The sequence below is a fragment of the Solanum lycopersicum genome, chromosome 1, assembly GCF_036512215.1.
Source record: "Solanum lycopersicum chromosome 1, SLM_r2.1".
In the NCBI taxonomy this organism is placed as follows: Eukaryota; Viridiplantae; Streptophyta; class Magnoliopsida; order Solanales; family Solanaceae; genus Solanum; species Solanum lycopersicum.
The window spans coordinates 54,699,401-54,720,258 of NC_090800.1; the positions used below are offsets into that span (position 1 = coordinate 54,699,401).

A 20,858-nucleotide genomic window follows, 5' to 3' on the forward strand; every position below is an offset into this window, starting at 1 on the left:
TCTTTGCCTCTTGCAACTCACTGGGAATGAAACGTCTCATGAAAAAAATTCTCAAACACAGACCAACTCACTATTGGCGCATCCTCAACCCTGTTCCTTTTCCATTGGTGAACTAGACTCCAGTGATACCCTTTAGTTGATATGCAACTAGTTCTACCCTCTCAGCATCAACAACATGCAATATGTCAATAATTTTCTGAAGTACTTCAACAAAGTTCTCTAGATCATTTGTGACACTTGAACCTATAAAGCTTGGCGGATTCATACCTAAAAACTCATGAATCCTTGAGGTATCGACCACTTCATGTCGATTACCTCTCTGTCCAACTTGATGAGTTGCCACTTGACATAACATCCATATAGTCTCACATAATTCAGCATGTGTAACTTTTCCTTGAGGTTGCACATCAGGTGCAACTGACAACTCTTGTTCCTAAATAATACTCTTAGCTAAACGACCTCTCACTGCTCTTCGTGGAGGCATGATTCTCTTAAAAGACGCACAGGCACGAATTAGAAGGAAATTGTTAGAGATAAACTCTAACGCACGAAAGGAATATGAAAGAAGTAAGGAATTCCTAAATGTCGTAGCCTCTTAATCATAGATGTGGCGCACTTCACACCAATGACTGAGACTCTACTAATGCGGCTTCATAAACTCCCGATGACTCTTGAACTCTATGCTCTGATAGCAAGTTTGTCACACTCCGAGCCTACACCCTGGACGTAGCCGGCACTCGAAGACCATTGCTGGCCCCAAGGAACCCTTGACCTGTCTTTCTTAACTCAGTTGAAGACTTAAGCATTAGGTAAATAACTCAAAGATAATAACTTTAAAATAATACTTAGCCAAAATGATAACTCAAGCCTTATCGTTTACAAAGGAAGTGAAAAGACTAAAGGAACAAACTCTTGTCTATGAAGACTTTAAATTAAAGATGGATGTTGGGACAGGACCCCAATAATCCTAAAAAATGAAAACTGAAAGAAAATAACTGAATGGTAAAGATGTTCTCCAGAATGAAGGGAGGCACACCAACTAACTCTGAGCTGCTTACTGGATCAACGGTGCGCCAAATGCCGATCCTAGTTACCTGTGTCTGCATCATGATACGATGCAGGCCAACCAACATCAATACATTAATTGCACGACTATGCGAGTTGGAATGCTAAACAATAACTTAAGCTTGAAAAAGAGTAGGGAACACTGACCTTGACTCTGCTCAACTCATGAATAACTAACTCATTTCATTGTATAGCCGTTTAAAGACACCTGCAATATAAAGAAAAGATGTTTCAAACATGGTTTTCAACTCGCTATATGCAAAGATACAATTGACTATGAGATGTATGTAAGAATACAAAATAATCTGATGTAAACTCATAATCTTAATAATAAAATAAAACATATCATAGTTCCTCTCAAAGTATACTCGTGCAATGCATGATTGAAGACTCATACACCTATTCATACTAAGCAGAACCTCTTGAAGAACCATACAACTACTGTTGTGAGAGTTTCTCTAACCGACAACCATCACTTAATAGTTATAGTGATGATATAACGTTTTACCTCACGCTGCCAAAGACCATCCTAACCTTGCCAGAGTATAGGACCTAAACTGCATAATGGATCCACTAGTAAAATGTGAAAATAATTTATCTAAAAAGTATGAACCTTTTCTACCCATAATGGCGACATGGTTTTCATGGAGACTTGAGTTAATCTGAAATGAACCTTTTCTACCCATAATGGCGACATGGTTTTCATGGAGACTTGAGTTAATCTGAAACTCACATCCCCACATTGGTGCTCAATACTACTTCTTAAATATACTTATCTTGTATGTTTTAAAAATAACTTTTCCTGTGATTTGAGATTAATGTCAAAAACTTAGCTCAAAGTGTATCTTGGAAATCTTAGTTTCCCTGTTTGCTTTATTTTATAAAGCTACAACTCATTTATGAAAACAAATCGGAGGCTCTTTGGAAAACTTAACTTCCTTATTTGTTTAAATGTGAAAACATTTCAAAATCTCTTTTGGGATACTTAGTCCCCTTATTCTTTTGAAGAAAAGAAATCCAACATAACTCTTTACTTAGCTTGAAAACTTTATTTTTGAAACAACTCTTTGGGAAATACTTAATTCCCTTATATTTCTTTAAGGATGAATTTCAACTCTTTACTCTTTACTCAACTTGAAACTTAATTCTTAGGGAATACTTAGTTCCCTTATAACTTGTGAGAATTGAACTCAAATCTTTATTGTTTGCTTAACTTGTAATTTGAGCCTTAAATAAAGTTATCATATTTGTTAAATACTCTTGGAAACTTTTGAAAACTTGCTTTGACTTTATTCTTAACTTTTAGACTTGACTCTTAACTTTTTTGACTTTGATCTTAACTTTCCTTGAATTGGATTATAGATTCAAGGTTCACGATCTCATGCTAATGGATGATTTTATGATGTTTAGACGTACCTTAGAGTGTTGGAATCAACTAGAAAATGTGGTACTATCACATAGGAACTAGTACGAAAAGATAGGGAATGAATGGGGTGAACTGGCGTCCTTAGAACTTCGAAAGGCCTGGGGCACTAGACCCCAAACTTCAGAGACCAAGTTGGGGCGCTCTGGCTGGCTCGTCGCCCCAAGGCCCTACGGATAGAGACTGTCCTATGGGGCTATGGGAGGCGCGAAGCCCCTGGGTCCTACGGACGTGCCTTTAGACTTTTCTTCTATGTTTTTCATATCTAAACCTTCTAAACTTCCATGGATTTCCCCCTAACACTAAGAATAACTAATACCCTCAACACTCAATTGATTAGACTCAAAAAACAACCTGGAAACACGAATCAAATAAATCTTAGGCATGCAACAATTCAACCAACAAGAATTGTTCTTCAAGAACTTCAATGTTCATTATTCAATCTACTCAAAAATCGCTGAATTAAACGAATTGGTATGTGGGTGAACTAACTCAACACAGAAAAATCTCACATACCCTTTTAAGGATCACCCCCGACGAATTCCACAAGCTGAACTTCGACGATCTTGAACGTTCTTGCTTCCTTTTCTCCTCTTTTCTCCTTCTCTTTTCTCTTCTCTCAAAACCCTAACTTGTTTTCTAAAAGAGTGAACTGAATAAGATCAGTTTAGACCCCAATTTGTTACCCAAAAACAAAATAAAATAATTGGGTAAGGAAAAGATAACTTTGCCCCTCTAAAATCCAATTGGACTATCCTTAATCCAACAACCTAACTTTCAAAAGGCATAATTCACTCATACGAAATCGAAATTGTGCAAACACGGTGACGTTGGAAATATATTTCCAACCATATCAAGAACTATCTCTAACTCATCCTGAGATAGGAGTTATGACGGTTTGAAGTTGACCAGAAACTCACTTTTCTCCAACTTAAAGAAAATTTCCAGATGTTAATTTTTTTTAAAAGTGACTATTTCAACTTCTAAGCTTTTTTCCAGCTATATCAATTTGCGTGATGTTACAATTTTCAAAACTCGCCTTCCTCTTTCATGAAAAATTATGACTGCTATGAAAAGTTGTGACTTCTATGAATTTTTTTGCTTTTATAAAAAGTTGTGACTTCTATGAAGAGTTGCCACTTGCATGAAATCTTGTGATCTTTCTGAAGATTTGTAACTTTTTCAAAGAGTTGTGACCTTTTCGATAAAAAACAATAATCATATTTTTACACTACCCTTTGTTGTTTATAAACAGAGGACTACATTGTGCATTCAGTTGGATCGATTTTTTCATTCATTGTTGCATATCCTGATATGGCTTGTTACAACCATAAATTTATGCTTATATTATTAATTTTTATTTTTGAATATATACTTTAAAACTTTGTTATTTATGTTTATGCAAAGTTAATTTTATATGTATTTCTTAGTATAGATTAAATAACAAATGTTAATTGAATATTCAAGCAAGTTTTCTCTATTGAAATTGTTGAAGGTACATTAAAAAAAGCACTTAGAAATATGAAAATCTTCATCAATATCATTATTCCTTCACAAACGAGGATATGATTTTGTGTTCTTCATAAAATCCTCTGAGAGTTAATAACTTTGCATGCCCATATTTTTTATTTTTATATTATTGTCTATTTTTACTAAATTTTATCATTGGATATTTATAATACTCTACGGATTGAAAGTTGATTGAAATGTTAGTCAATTATTTGAGGTATCTTATTTCAAAACATAGAAACTTTTCTGGTTAGAATGATTTGTTATCATCATTGGATATCTCATTGTTTACTCCTTTTAATGTGCTTTTTCTCTCTCTTTTGTTGTCTTATTACAGTTGCATTGATTATTTCTTGTTCGGTATATATATAATCTTACTATGGCAAAGATCTTTGTCCTTTTAATATTTTTTTCCTTTCTCATTCGACTTTTCCATATATTTTTGGTGTAAGTTATTACTATTTTAGTCAAGCTTAATTTAAGGAATATGAATCAAAACCTACTCTAAATACAAGTAATATTTAAGCTACAAAAGATTTGTCTATTAACATAGATTCATTGTCCTTCATGTCTCAACACATTGGTGAGCGTTTTAATTATCTAGGTTAGACTCATTTTTTTATTTTTTAATGTTCGAAAATGTTTCTTTAACATGAGACTAGAGTCCAATATTTTAATCTATGTGTACTATCATAATGCAACAATCATATATAAATATTCCTTAAAAAAATCGTTAAGTTGCATTGATAAAGCATTCGGAAGGGCCTTTTAGAGAGTGATAAAGAATGAATTTCTATAAGGGTCGACAATATTATTTTGTTGTTGTTCCAAATATATTTTTCTCCTTCTATAAAATTTTGTTAGAATAACAAATTAATAGTAATGAAAAGTGTTGATAATAATAATAATAATAATAAGAGCCTAAGAATTCTATTAGTTGTTCTACCTCATCTATACCCTCCTCTTTACACCAAAGATATAAACTATTAATGCAGTTTTCTTTTACTTTCTGCATTGGATTAGTGATATTCTCAAAACATTTATTGTTTCTTTCCTTCCAGATTGACCACCATATGCAAGAAGGGACTAGGCTCCACCATTTTTTCTATTTTTTACTCCCACCTCTTCTCATCCAGCAGGTTAGAAAATCTGTCGTATGCTCAGGCATCACCCATGGTTTATGGATGAGATTGAGAAACATATGCCACACCTGCAAAGCACCTTGAGACAATCTCAAAACCTCTCTTTTTCAGTTTCTCCTGAATGAGACATGCTCTTCTACATACCTTCCATGTGAAACCCTCAATCTTGGTAGGGATATTAGATTTCCATATTTGTTTCCAAGGTCCAAGTATAATCACAGGTTCTGAGATCAAATTTCTTCTGTACAATCTTCCGACTAAAATTTTTCATCCATATCATGTCTCCATCTGATTGTATCAGCGCAGGTATTTAAACCAGAGAAATCACTCAACCTTTGCAGCAGGCTGGCCACTCTCTCAATCTCCCAGTCATTTAGAAGCCTTCTAAAGATGATATTCCATACTTGGTTAGTCCAGGTCTCAGCAATAGATGCTTCAGGATTGTCGCAAAAAGAAAATAAATGTGGAAAATCCTCCATGAGTGAGTTCTGGCCGATCAATTTGTCTTTCCAGAATAGATTCTAGTCCCTTCACCCACCTTATAACCTAGGCTCTCGGACAATTTAGGCCACAAATTTCTGATAGTTCTCCAAACTGAGACTCCATAAGTGTTAGTCACAGTGTTGGTTGTCCATTGCTCAGTCTATCCGTATTTGCTGATGACAACATCCTTCCAAAGAGCATGATCCTCCTTTCCAAACCTCCACACCATTATGATTAAAGGCATGTGTTTTGCAGCCCCAAGTTCTTTACACCCAGCCCACCAGCTTTGATACTGAGTTGTACAGTTCGCCGTTTGACCAGATGAATACCTTTTCCGTCTTTGTTACCCAACCAAAGGAACTTCCTCCTCAATTTATCCAATTTCTTCTCCACTTTCGCAGGTAGGGGAAAAAGGGACATAACATAAGTTGGTAGGGCATTCAAGACTGCATTGATCAATGTAATTCTTCCTCCAAAGGAAAGATATTGTGTGTTCCAGGTGGCTAATTTTTTTTGTCTTCTCCACTACTGTATCCCATATCTCTAACTCTTTGTGGACATTACCCAGTGGCATCCCCAGGTATGTAGTAGGCAGATTTTTTCCTCCCCATCCTTAAAAGATCTAATATTTCCACAATATCCTTCTTAATATGTAACACAACTGTTTCAGTTTGAACACTTAGGTGCTTGAATGTAGTCCAGTTCCTAGCCTTCCAAGTGTAATAAACAATTGCTTCCCAGATGGCTGCCACAAGAGCTCCTTTTAAAACTGCTTCCAATGCTTCATTCTAGTTTGCTCCGAAACAAATATCACTTCACCAGTTTGCAGTTGTATTCCTAACCAATTAGATAGATCCATTATCAATTGTTTGGTCCAAACACAATCTGAAAATAGATGGAGTGAAGTTTCGGTAACCTTTATATAACATAGGCACATAGGCAACAATCATCAGTGTCAATGGGTATGATCAAGTATCTAGTCTTGCTTTAGTAACTAGCCTTCCTTGTGTAGCTACCGAGAGAAAGAATCAGTGTCGAGGCTGTGATACTGATGTCCATACTAGGTCATCTGTTCTCCATTTTGTGTGAGTGCCAATGAGTGAATTATAACTACTACTAATGGAAATCTTCTACTAGAAGTTAGAATATACATGTCAATTGTATACTAATCCATCATGTCAGTCTTTAGAGAATTAAACTTTTTCCAATACCAAATACAATCATTAGGGGGTCTGTGCATCTAGATGTTAACCTATGACATCATATACAATCCTTGAATCCACTTGACCCTTAATGAGTCTTGTTTAGTTGAAATTTGCCGCAAGAGTTTGCCCACAAAAGCAATGTTCCAGATTCTGCATCCTTTAATGCTCAATCCACCATATTGCTTTGGAATACATAACTTTTCCCAAGAAACCAATGTGATGCTTCTCTTATCCTGATAACTTCCCCACAAGTATTCTCTACTTAGTCTATCAACCTCTTTTGGAACACTTTGTGGAAGAATGAACGCAGCTCCCCAAAAGCTACATAAAGAAAAGGACGGCAATAATTAATTGTAATCGACCAGCCTGTGATAGAATGTTAGCATAAATATTCTTGATCCTATGAGATTTTAGCAGTGAGTTGTTGAGGGCCTTAGTCTGCTCATCAGTTCCAGAAATCAACATGTGAGATTTCTCCATGTTTTCTATCATTCCAGTGACTCTTGTGAAATAGTCTAATGCTTCCATCACTCTCCTCACAGATTGTTCCTTACCATAACAAAAGATCATTAAATCATCAGCAAACACCAAATGTGTAAGTTAATAACCTTGAAATCAGGTAAAACACTCATAACCTTCAAGACCCTAGATAAGTATTCCATGACCAATACAATTAATAGAGGAGACATAGGATCCCCTGGTGGTAGCCCTATCTTCCCTTCAAAGTAACCATAGCTTATTTCATTCACCATAACAGAATTTTTGAGACATTAAACATATCATATCCAGCTTTACAAATCCAATTGGAAACCCATAACCAGTTTAGGCTTCCTCTACAAATTCCCAACTCACCATATCATAAACTTTATGAAGGTCAATTTTCATGAGACACCTGGGAGAGGTCTTCCTACTTTTAGTGTCTTAATCAATCATGGCATATTAAAACATTATGAACCATAGATCTTCCCTGCACGAAAGCTGCATGATTTCCTGCTACTAAATAGTTCACTGCATGCTTCTATTTCTGACAAGTCAGCTTGGAAATGACTTTATAAATCACATTACAGCATGAAATAGGTCTATACTTGCTAGCATTTTCAGGAACAGAGACCTTTGGAATAAGAGAAATATTTGTAGCATTTATATGATTTAGAAGTTTTCCATTCTGAAAGAATTCCAACACTGCTTCAGCAACATGTTGGCCCACAATATCCCATGTTTCCCTGTAGAACCCACTACCATATCCATCAGGACCAGGGCTGATATTTACATCAATACTAAACATAGCTTTCCTTACATCCTCTTCATTAAAAGGCTTCAATATCTCTAATTGTTGTTCAATGGTTCGCACTGGACCATCATTAAATGTATCATATGAAGCTCGGATCGTGTCCTCTCTTTTCCGCCCAAGTAGCTCCTCATAATATTGGACAAAAAGTCTAGCTATGATGATATGATATTTGTGCCAGTTACCTTGGTTATCTTGTAACTGGGTGATGGCATGCTTCAATTGTCTATGCTTTACTGAATGAAAGTACCTTGTGTTTGCATCTCCAAGCCTAATCCATCTCGCGTTACTTCTTTGCTGCAGAAAAATATCTGCCAGGTATGACGATTTCCTGAATTTTAGATAATTCTTCTTCTCAAGTTGTTGTAATGTTAGATTCTCAGGATCCAAATGCAATTGTACTTCAAGCTCTTTTAGGGACACCCTGTCTTCATTTGATTCAGTGACAATATTTCTGAAATGCAATGAGTTTAACTTTTGAGCTCTTTCTTCAGTAACTTATGCATCCTTACAACTTGTAGCTTTCAACAACCATCAATAAGAGTGCCCCATCCTTCCAAACTAACATGTTTAAATTGAGGATGTTTAGACGGAACATTGCAATATTTGAAGGCTCTTCAAGTCTTCACATTGTTTTCTTCAAAAGTAATTTTAATAGGGCAATGATCACTGACTCCTTCATTCAGGTACATAGCTTTACAAGCAGGCATATAAGTGAGCCATTCATTGTTGATAAACATCCAATCAATCTTTGAGTATATTCTCCGGTTAGCATTTCTATCATTCCAAGTATATCTCGGTCCATTGTGTGCCAATTCAACAAGACAACATGTGTCAATACATGTTTGGAATCAATTACTTCAGCCCAAGAGACAGGATTTCCCCTAATCTATCCTCACTATTCATGACAGTTAAAATTTCCTACGACAAGCCAAGTAATGGGGCTTCTTGTACTTTGCATACTAGTTCCTCCCATAAAGACCTTTCTTCCCTAGTATTAAAAGCATAGACAAAAGATATCATACATTGGATTTGTGAGGGAATATCAAAACCTCACATGTAACCAGTTGTGCAACACTGGAAATAGGTAATACATTGTAGTAATAAGGTGTCCATGCAATCAAGACTCGACCATTATAATGAGCATCTAGGTTAGTAATATATTTTCACCCTCCAAATAACTTGTTTGAAATATTGGCAATCTTACTGGTCTTGACCTTGGTCTCCAAAAGACTTACCAGACCTACATCTTAATTATTGCAGAAGAGTTGAACCTCCTTCTGCTTATTATTAGGGCCGTTAAGCCCTCTTACATTCTAACACATAAGTTTAACCATTCCCAGAAGTAGAATCGATTGCCCACCCCCATGTCCTTGAGCTTTGGTATGTTTATTTACTTCTGATTTCTGAAGTGCTTGAAAAGAATTCATAATTTCCTGATGATTCTGGCTGGAGGTCGTCAACCTTGTGGTTTTTATACGAGTGATCCATTCAGAACTTTCATGATGTTCTTGAACCTGTTTTATCTGCTGGCCTTGGAATTTTTTTATTTCCTGGCTCCCTGCATTCCTTTCTCTGCAAACTAATGTAGTAGCATGTCTTTCTCCTGGAATAGTTGTTGAGTCTTTTATTTGCTCATGACTTTCACCTTTCTGTAGCATTGAGGACTATCTTTATCAAATGGTTGTGCATCATGTCCATATTGATGACAAAATTTACATAGCGTAGGCCTCCAGTCATACATAACCTTCTGCTCTATTAGGTTTTCCCACTCATTCCTGAACATTATAGAATCTGGAAGTTTAGTGTCCATCCCTACATCAACTAGCAGTCTTGCAAAATTCAAGCCAATCTTTCTTTCTGTGTATTGGTCCACCATTACAAGTTCCCCAATAAGACTGCCCAACTTACTCAAACCCTTTGAACTCCAATACTTGTAGTCTAGACCAGGAAGTTTGATCCATATCGGCACAGTATAGACCTCTCCTTTAGTAAATTCCATCTCAGGTTTCCAGGCTTTGACAATAAATGGCTTATTGTTTAAATGGAATATGTTCCCTGCAACACTTCATTCTTTCCTTCCATTGTTTCAAACCTTACCAGGTTGATACCATTTTTCAACATCACCATCTTATTAGTACCATGTTTCTTCCAAAGCCTTTGAATGAATCCTTGGATCACTTGGGGGAGGGGGGGGGGGGGGGAGGGGGGAGCTCCCAGCACATAACTAATAACCGCAGTTCTCCAGTATTCAATATTTGATGCAATAGATGACTCACCATGAATTTCAGGGGAAATGTACTCCAGCTTAAATCCTGCTATACTGATATTAATTATGTCAAAATTATCCCATATAGAACTCTTAGGTGATGGCATGATTAATTCCTCTTCGACCTCATCCGCCCACCTCTTCTCCCACTGCTGCTTGATGAATTCTTCCCACTGCCGCTAGGTGCCTTTACAATTTCAGAGCACCAACTCAGAGTTTTGGTCGTATCATCCTGGTCTTTATCGATCTTCTTTTCCATCACTACGGCTTCAACTATAGTACTCGAGCTTGCAATCGTTCCAGCTGTACCAATCCCACTAAGGGTTCCCTTCGCTCCTGCAGAACTAGGAGTTACTGTTACATTAGAGTCAGGGGGAGGTATTAACCCTCTTTTTCGTCACGGCCTTCGATTGTTGATTTACTTTCATTACACGCTGATTGATACTGTTTGATGTGTTTTCCAGTGCCACTTGAGCTTTCAGTGATGGGATTCTAGCTCGTCTTCCCATGGCTAGGTGCACGTTGGTTAAGTCGCGCTGAGAGATATAAATTGGTCTTATTTTTAATTTGATATGAAATTTTAAAAAATTAAGTAGACTTTTAATTTAAGATCATATATATAATATATTAGTATATAAGCATGTACTTGCACATTTACTTCATAAGGATTAATAAAATGATAAACGATTTAATTTTTTAAAAAATATTTGTAGTATATAGTTAACTTGAAGATTTTTTTTTTGCATTTAGTCCTCCATTTATTATAATTTTGATATAAAATTTTTATATTTATTTTAAAAGACAAAATAAAGTAGCAAAAATAAACATGGAAGCACACTATCTTATGATTAGCTTTCTTAAAATGTCTTTTTGTCTCATAGAATAAAGAAAAATATCGAAATTCTTCCTTGAAATGTCTCTCTTGTCTCATAGAATAGAGTAAAAATATTGAAATTAAATTAATAGTTACACATGCTATACAATGCAAGAAGATAAAATGTTTGACATTAATTAGTAAAAGATGAAATTCTCCTTCTCATTAAGTAGAATGCAATTAAGTAATTCAAATTCATAAATAAGAAACTTATTAGAAGGAAATAACTACAAATTTAAAGTGCAATGATTTGTATTTAAATTATGTAATTATATAAATTAAATATTAATATTTAATTAAATAATCAGATTCTAATTTAATGGAGAGTCAAAATAACAATATTAGTATTCTTACAATTAAAAGTTTGTTAAAATATATTTTTTACATTTTTTTGTTAAAAAATTGATAGGAGCAATATTTGGTCAAAGGATAAAGGATCTTCTTACTTCTTAAGCATTTGGTGTATCATTTTTTTGACTTTAGAATTTGAATCTCACGATAATTTTAATGAAAACTGTCTAAAAAGTATAGACTTTATCCACAAGCACATGTAATAATAATTCTTCACAAATTTTTAAAATTTAAGATGCAAAAATGTAATTATTAATAATTTGAAATTAGAATATCTTGTAGGCATTAATTGTTTTACATGCCTTATAAACTATTTTTATGATTGTATTTATCTCATTTTCTAAAGCAAAAAATAAACTCTTCAATTAAATATATTCTTAAAACAAAACTACAAATACAAAGAAAAAATATCATATGTAGGAGCAAATTTAGCACAAGGCTACCAACGAAAAATAGAAAAATTCTAAGACAATCTTTTCTCTGTTTTTATTGATAATGCAAATTGGAACAAAATTATAGTAATAAACATCAACTTTTGACCATAAAAAGAAGTTAAAATCTTTGGAAGACAAGTTAATGGAAGTGATATTCAACTACAAAAATAGAGGAATTTTATCATAGTTCTGATTTCGATAAATAAGAAAAAAAAAACACATCAAGCTTGATATTCTAGTAATTAAAGTTATTCATTCCTATAATCACATTATGCCTTGTAATCTTGACACAAATCCTCTTGTCTTGAAATTTTCTTCATTTGATTAAAGCTTCTCTAGTCTTCCACAAACAAAAATTGTATCACATATAAATATTTCTATGAAAATTATGTTAAAAGATTTATATTTATAGAAAAAAAATATAGCTTTGGAATATAAAGATTCACTTACAAAGTTGAAAGGTCAAGTGTTACAAAAATTAAAGACAAATATTAATTAAGAACATAAATTAATTTAGAAGATAAATCATATACATGTATCTATTTAAAGGGTAATAATTTCAAGAAAATAAATTAAATAAGATATTTTAATAAAGAATTATTCTAAAGAAGTGCAAAAGTCATTAACATTTTTATTAAAATAATGTAATCTAATATTTAAATAAAATAGTTAAATATTTTTATAACATTTTAATTTATAATAAGGATAAAATCGTAATTCAACTTTTAACTTTTTTGGTTCCTTCTTATAATAATATATAAGATAAAAAATATATATTTTAACTTTGCGGTCTTAAAGATGTGTTCTCACTCCCCCCTCCCCCAGGAAAAAAAATTCTATGTTAAGGTGAATAAAAATAAACAATAAATAATTTGAAAACCAAAGATTACTTATTAAATGTAGTTTGGATTCTTCAAACAACTTTTTTATCAAATATTTTTATCCAATAGTTCGAGAATTTTAGATTCTTAACACCAAATTGTAGTTTGTGCAACAGAAAATTATTGAACTTTTTGTCAAGGAGAAATTGCTGCAAAAATATATTTTATTGCTATGAAAAAGAGTGTTTATTATTTATCATGATATTCTTCTCGTTAGAAGTTGAGTCATTTATTATCCTTTTTGCATCTCTTTTATTGATCTATCAAATATACCCACAAAAAATATTACAATTGCATAATCGAACAACTTTAACAATCTTCCTTATTTTAAGTAGAAGAGTAGAAAACTTAAAAAATCCGCAGTTTAAAAGTGTGAGAAATACCTCTATTTATAGACAACAGAGGATAGTATGAAAAGGTGCTTATATACGTCACAACCCTTCCAAAAAATTAAAATTTTTCGAAAATATCATAGCTTATAAAAAATGTCATAACTCTATAAAAAAATTTCAAAACCTCTCTGAAAAGTCACTACCAATCAATGTAAAAAGGTGTCTGCATTTAATACAACTAGTTTTGACGCTTGTGCATTGCACGTGAAAATCAAATCATGTATCACACTATTCTTAAAAAATAATATGAATATTACTAGATAAAAAATTAGTCATGCTTAAATTCTCTTACTTACACCTCTTAAATAAACTTTCTACTCCATTTCCCATAGTGCATTACTTTGTTATTATTGTTTTGTAGGTGTTTTGACTTTTAATATAATTTAATATAAATAAATATTAAAATAAAATATAGAATATATACTAAATTGGATGTTTTTGTCACGCCCCGAGCCTACACCCTGGACGTGGCCGAACTCACATACCATAACTGGCCTTGAGCGGACCCTTGACCTGACTTACTTAGCTCAGCGAAAGACTTAACTCAATACAAGAAAACATTCTCATAAATTAACTTGAATTAAATAACTTGGCCAAAATGACACTTAAGTCTTTAGCAAAACATCTGCAATACAAAGAAGAGACTCAAAAATGAACTATCTGACTGCAAGATGGATGCTGAGGCAGACCCCACAACATCCTATAAAAAAAAGAGACTGAAAAACAATAAATACGTGTCCTCCAGAATACAAGGAGGCTCACCACTGACTCCGAGCGTTTAGCTGGATCAACGAGGTGCTGGATGATGTTGATCCTGGTTACCTGCGTCTGCATCATGATACAATGCAGGTCAATTGACATCAGTACATTGAATGTACGAGTATGCGAGTTGGAATGCTAACAACAACTAAAGCTTGAAAGAGAGTAAGAAGGAACACTTACCTAGGCTCTGCTCAACTCATGAATAACTTTAATTAACTTAAAGCAACAAGACATTGCAATATATAAAAGCTTGTAAAACAATAAAAACACTTTCTTCATTAAAGATAATGCAATAACAAACTCAACTTTACTTATATTTGAAGTAATATATTTTCTATTGGAAATTCTTTAAGCGAAAACCATCACTAACCTAAGTGGTGATACAACGTCTTTCCCACGCTGCCAGAAATGTCCTATACTTTGACAACGCATAAAACTACTTAACTTAGTGGATTCACTAGCTTAACTTACGTGATCATCTAAAACGTATGATCTGTTAATACCCATAATGAATACATGGTTTTCATGGAGACTTGAGTAAACATGAACTCTCATCCCCACATCGGTGCTCAATACTACTCCCGAAATATATATTAGCTCATGCTTTTAAAAACAACTTCCTTCTTTGGGTTGAGATAATTGCTCAACACTTAGCTTTTGAAAGCTCTCTTGGAATAAATGTTTCCTTTTTTTGCTCAAAACTCTTTTGAAAATCTTAGTTTTCTCTTATCTTAAACTAGTTCTGAAAACGTGCTTTGCACGTATATTCCAAAATATTTCACATAACTTTTGTATTGCAAATGACATATCTTCTCCGCTTCAAATTTATTGATATTTACTTCAAAATCAATATTTTTACAATACAAAGTTCATATATCTTCCTAATAAAAAAACACATTCTTAATTATAAAATTGACTAAAACTGCATAAATGATTGATTCATGTAATAATATGATGATTTTACTATTCAATATTTATTTTATTAAATAATTTAACATTTAAATTTAATATAGGGATATACTTGTAATATTGAACTCCTAAATCTCTTAACTCTTCACTTTTTCTACTTTTTGGTAATTAAAATTCAAGTTTCACAATGCTCTTTTATGGCATAGACAAGATAAAGATTAGACTTAACAATATTAAGATCTAATATGAATGAACTACAACTGCTACATGAAATTAGATTCCTTAAAATACTCTTCTCTCGAACTAATTAGAGAGGCTGATATAATGAGTATAACTAATGAGGATTATTTAAAACAGAATTCCAAAAAAATTGAAATGAACACATATATTTTGATTCTTACTTCAAGCGAGTAATGAAATATTATTTTTACATAAAATCAAAGAAATTAGCAAGTCATACCATTCTTGCAATTAACACAACTTCCTCTTCTTTTTCAATCAAAAACATCAAACATCATAATGTTGTAATACTCTAACCTAAGTAAATAAAAACAATGGGAAAAAAGGAGCTAACATCTTAAATTTTTACAAAGACATTCATGATGTGATATACATATAAACACACTTTTCATTTATTCATGCCAATAACATTCTTAATTGCATCTTTTTCCCCTTGTGTCATGACAAAATTATTAGCAGTCCAAGAATACCTCATAATTAGACACAAATAATAACTTAAAACATATGGTTAAGAGAGACAACATATGAACAATAACAATGAAAACCCCTTAACTGACACATTGAAGATAAATAATGAAAAAGAAGGAGAAGAAGAGGACCTGTGGTATTGATACCCAGAAGAGAACCTCAATGAATTTACATTGATTCACTGAGACTATTTATAAATTTCTAAAGCTATAGTTAGAGGTTGAAAAGATCTTCCAAACATTGAATCAGGTTAGTAAAATGAAAAGTCATTCTAGAGTGTTGAAAAGGGTGAACTAAATGATAATTGTAAGTAAAATAATCCATCTCTTCATATGCCTAAATATTTAATTGATTGTTATGAAACTTTAATTGTGCAATGTATGTGTCCATATGGAGTATATTGAATATGATAATTTTATTAATTAATGATAGAATATTTAATTAATAATATTTTATAATAATTTAATGCCACACCCGGATCATAGACCCCACATGAGACCGGTGTCATTAACCTCTTAGAGGTCGCAGAGAAGCCTCTTCTTAGCTTTCATCACAATCATACAGTTGAAGTTTGTGGAAAATTTAAAACTTTTAATATACTTAATGAAGTATACTTAGACTTCTTACTTAAGATTAATAAAAATATATGATGTTCTAAAACTGTCTCACATATATAGAAACCATCTAAGAGTGCAAATCTGACTTAGCCAAAAAATAGTCTATGCCATATAGACTTTATTACAAAAGAATCCAAAGAACGTATTGGAAATAACGTATTCTTAAAGCTACAAAAAATCTACGAAAGCTAAAATATGAAAGATAGTGTCCCTGAACATGAGGACCTACCAAGACTTGGAGAAAGAGTTCCATGCTTATTCAAATCGACCTCCTTAAGCTTCAATGACCGGAACCTACAGTTGTAGTAATGTAAAGTAATAAGGTTAGTACGCCACATTTACTAAGTATGAGTATATGCACATAACACATAAAAACAAACATGAAAAAGTATCATTTATTATTCTTTAGAAAAACATGCTAAGTCATATGAAAATCATCAATGCACATACCATATAACATATACAAGTGATAATTCCATCACTTAAAGCATGATCATAATCGAAGGCATATTCTCATAAAGTCTCGTTGAGAATTCATAGTCAATAAATCATATAAACATAATATACAAAGCACTTACAAATGATCCCATCCCCAACCTACAAGTGCAATGGTCATGTGAAGCACCATAACCACACATAACCAACTAGATAAGGTAGGAGACCACAAGTAAAGCTTTGCTTCATATAACAATATAACTCAATAACATCATATATTACTAAAAGCATGAACAAAAAAGTTAAAAGTTGAATTACGGCTTTATCCCTTTTATAAATTAAATTGTTATAAAATAATTAAATATTTGATTGTATAAATTTAATTCAATATTAATGACTTTTAGACTTTCTAAGATTAATTTCTAATTAAATATCTAATTTATTAATATTTATCATCTATAATCTATATGTATATAATAATTATAATTTTTTTTATAAAATTCTTTACCTAAATTTCACTACTTTTCCACTTCTTTACCTAAATGTTTCTCTCATAAATAATATAATTAATGTGGATAAAGTATTATCCTTTATGATAAATAACGAAATTTAATAATTTAAAGGGTGCAAATCTATAAAATGGAGAAACATATTAATAATGCCCTCTTGATTATTATTAAAGAATGACTAGCTTCACAAATTTAAATTTATTGATGCTTAATTACATGATAAGAATTTTAATTGTTCTTTCTACATGGTTTGCTAACTTTAATTTTTTTTTCATATTCTTCATTTATTTATTATTATTTTCTAATTACTTATTCAACTTTATACTCTTAATATTCATAACTCTCATCTTTTCATATTCAAAACCTCCAAATATTTAAACTAAAACATTAAGAAATCTTTTGATATTCCTCCTATTCTATTTATATGAATTCAACTTCTTTATCTCATGAAATCCCTACCAAGATTATTAGGTTATTATTTTTATTCTATAGTAAAAGTAGATGATGAAGACTCTTGAATTTTAAATAGGATGTGAAAGGAGTCGATAAGAACTCAGAGAGTTATGTACTAATTTTGTACTTATTTTTTCATCTATATATACATCAGTCTTATAAGAATAATGTTTATATTGTATTTTTTTTAAATCTGCTTCTTTTTGTTTTTTTTCTCTCTATTAGACTTCTTAATTTAGTTTTCTATAAATGTTTTATTGCATAAGTATTTATTCTTATTTTGTAATTGTTATATTGTATGATTCATTACAATTTTTACATATATATTTTCATGAAATTTTAGTCATTCTAATGTATCTATAAAATTCACATGAAACATACGTGCAAAGACGTGCTCAGAAACTAGTATTCAATATAAGGATCAACATTCATGTAAGAGTAACATCATATATCATAACATATATGTTTCATATTATCATATTACATAAGAACAATCTCCTAGGACTTCCCTTATAGTCAACTTGTGCAATGTCTAGGTAGCATCCCATACCACTACCTATACTAAGACAAATTCTCAATTAACCCTAGTCAACACTCATTTACTTGTCTTTCATTTTACATGAGGGACATTAGCATTAACTGACATAGACCATGTGAGATAAACATGGAATCTGGTGCTAACCCACACCGAAAAGAGGTGGTCTACCGGCCAAAGTAGAACCTACATGACATAACTTTCCAAGTGGATCCACTAGCTAGTATCCTATTGTGACAGCATTGTTCAAGAACTAGGAGATGTATTAGAGACCCATAGTTCCACATTACATGGAAGCCTCAATCTCATGAGAATTATTGTGAACCTACCTACCCCTAGGGAAGGGACACTTCTCATATCTAGTTCATCGACGCTTAGCTTGATTTCGTTTTCTCGAAATAAACTTTAATTTTTCTTTTATCAAAAATTTATCATAGTTCATAGGAGATTATCTCCCTGTATAACATGATCACGAACTTTTTTAGATTAGATGAGAATATTCCTTTCATCATAACCTTTCTTATGCGAGATTAACATAACATACTGTGTAAAACATACAAGGGAATATCATAAATTTGCATATTCGTGTTCTTATCATGATATCATAGTTTACATGTTCATAGCCAACATATTCACATAGCAACAACATACATACTTTTCATAACATAGCATCACAACTTATAGGACTACAAAATATCTTAGAGAAATCACAATTTTAGAAGACTTACCTCTTATTTCAAAGAATCTTTTTCATCATACGATATTCATAATAATAATTAATGAAATACTCAATGACATAATCAAGAATAACTCATAAAATCATGTACAAGATCAATGCATAGCGTAGGAGAAGGTAAACGGGTTGAAAAAGGGTTCATTCAAACCTTAAATTCTAACCCTAATGTTTTCACGTTATCAAACACTAGAAACAACCTATTCGAAACCATCACTTAGAGAAAGATCATGTATCACACGACATTCAAGCATTATCAATCAAATACTCAATAATTTATGTAAAATTAACCATAGAAAACATTTACATTTCATTAAAAATAATAAATCTAGGGTTAGGAAGAAAATCCATTTTGTAGACTAAAAACCCTAGTAAATGTTGTTCTTGAAAACTTATATCGAAAGGACCTCTTGGGAAAAGGAAATCGAAGAGTTAAAAACCCATACCTTATAGATGAACAATCCACGAAATCTGATTGGAAACTTTGAAACCTTCGTCTTCTTCCTTAAGCTTTTTCTTGTTCTTCAATGGAGTTTGAAAACAAAGAGCGTTCTTGAGAGATTAAGAGAATTTCGTTTGATTCTTATTTAGGACACGTAAAAGTGGTCTAAAAACTGACCAAATATCAATATACAGACGTCCAAAGAGTTACCCTAAAGACCATCCACTTAAATTACCTAAAATCCCTTCTAAATTGACTACAACTAGGAGAACATTTGACTTAGGGTCTCAGGTTTTTGACTAGGATTTAAATTAGTTAATTAAGTTGCATAATTAATTAAGTGACCTAGGGTAATTAATAAAGTACCCATATGTCATTATGACCATAACTAACCTCTTTGGACTATCCTAGTTAGGTACTAGGATGTTTCTTTAGTTAGTTACTCGGGTAGTATCACCCGGTTAGGTCTTAGGTTGTCGGGTGCACTTGTTAGTTTATTTTGTTTGTCCTAGGTTAGTTATCTAGTTAGGTAATTTATTTAGGTCCTAGTACTGGTTAGTAATCTTGGCCCCATGTGGCTTGGACCTCAGTGCACTTGCCCCATAACCGTCCTAACCGAATTTGGTTGGGCTTGGTTTCTTGTCTCTCGGCTGGCCTGCACATGTGTTATTGCACCCTTCTTGTTGTCCCAAGGATCGTCACTATGTCCTTGGGAAGTGCTTAATCTAGATGATCATTTTAAGTAGTTATATGCTATGGTACCTAGGCTTGACACTTGGATGCCTCGTACCTAATGTGCACAACTAAGAAACTAATATTTTAGCTTAGGGTCTTCATTGAAGGTACAATTCCTAAACAAGCTTTGATGGTAGCATTTGAAAATCTAAGTATATCTTAATACATAGAAATTGACTAAACATCAAAGTGTATTTTAAGTTATTTGTTAATACATAAAATTTGGCTAACACCCTTAAGCCAATATTCTCTAACATGCCCAATATTACTCAATATTAGGCATTGGGATGCCTATGTACCTCAATACATATTCTTAAAACCTAATAGACTCTTCACTAGACAAATACATTTTCTGGGAACATCATTTAAAGCATTATTAAATAGATTAAGCTCTAGTATAAGCCATGGAATTTCTGGAGTGTTACATCCATCCCTTAGGAACATTCCCGGATGACACTAGTCTTTTGGAGGGCAGGAAAATGACTCAATACTAGAAGCACAACCAGCACATAACATGTCATTACACTTATCACTCAGTTTATGATGCACAAAGATATAAGAGTTACATATTCGTAATACATAGTGAGGTATTTCCTTTCCAACCTTATCATAAGCTCAAATTTTATCAATGAGTTACCATGCTATCAATCTTCTCAAGATACAAAACAACAAAATCTCAAGAAAAAATATGCATTCAAGTTTCA

General features: G+C 32.6%; 1 long non-coding RNA gene across 1 annotated transcript; it reads right to left on the minus strand.

Moving 5' to 3' along the window:
• Window positions 1–832: 832 nt before the first annotated feature.
• On the minus strand, window positions 833–10,883 carry LOC138348491 (uncharacterized). Its single transcript, XR_011221106.1, has 3 exons — window positions 10,395–10,883; window positions 1,213–1,273; window positions 833–1,100 (listed from the first exon to the last, which is right to left on the minus strand). It is a non-coding gene; the product is annotated as an uncharacterized lncRNA (long non-coding RNA).
• Window positions 10,884–20,858: the final 9,975 nt, after the last annotated feature.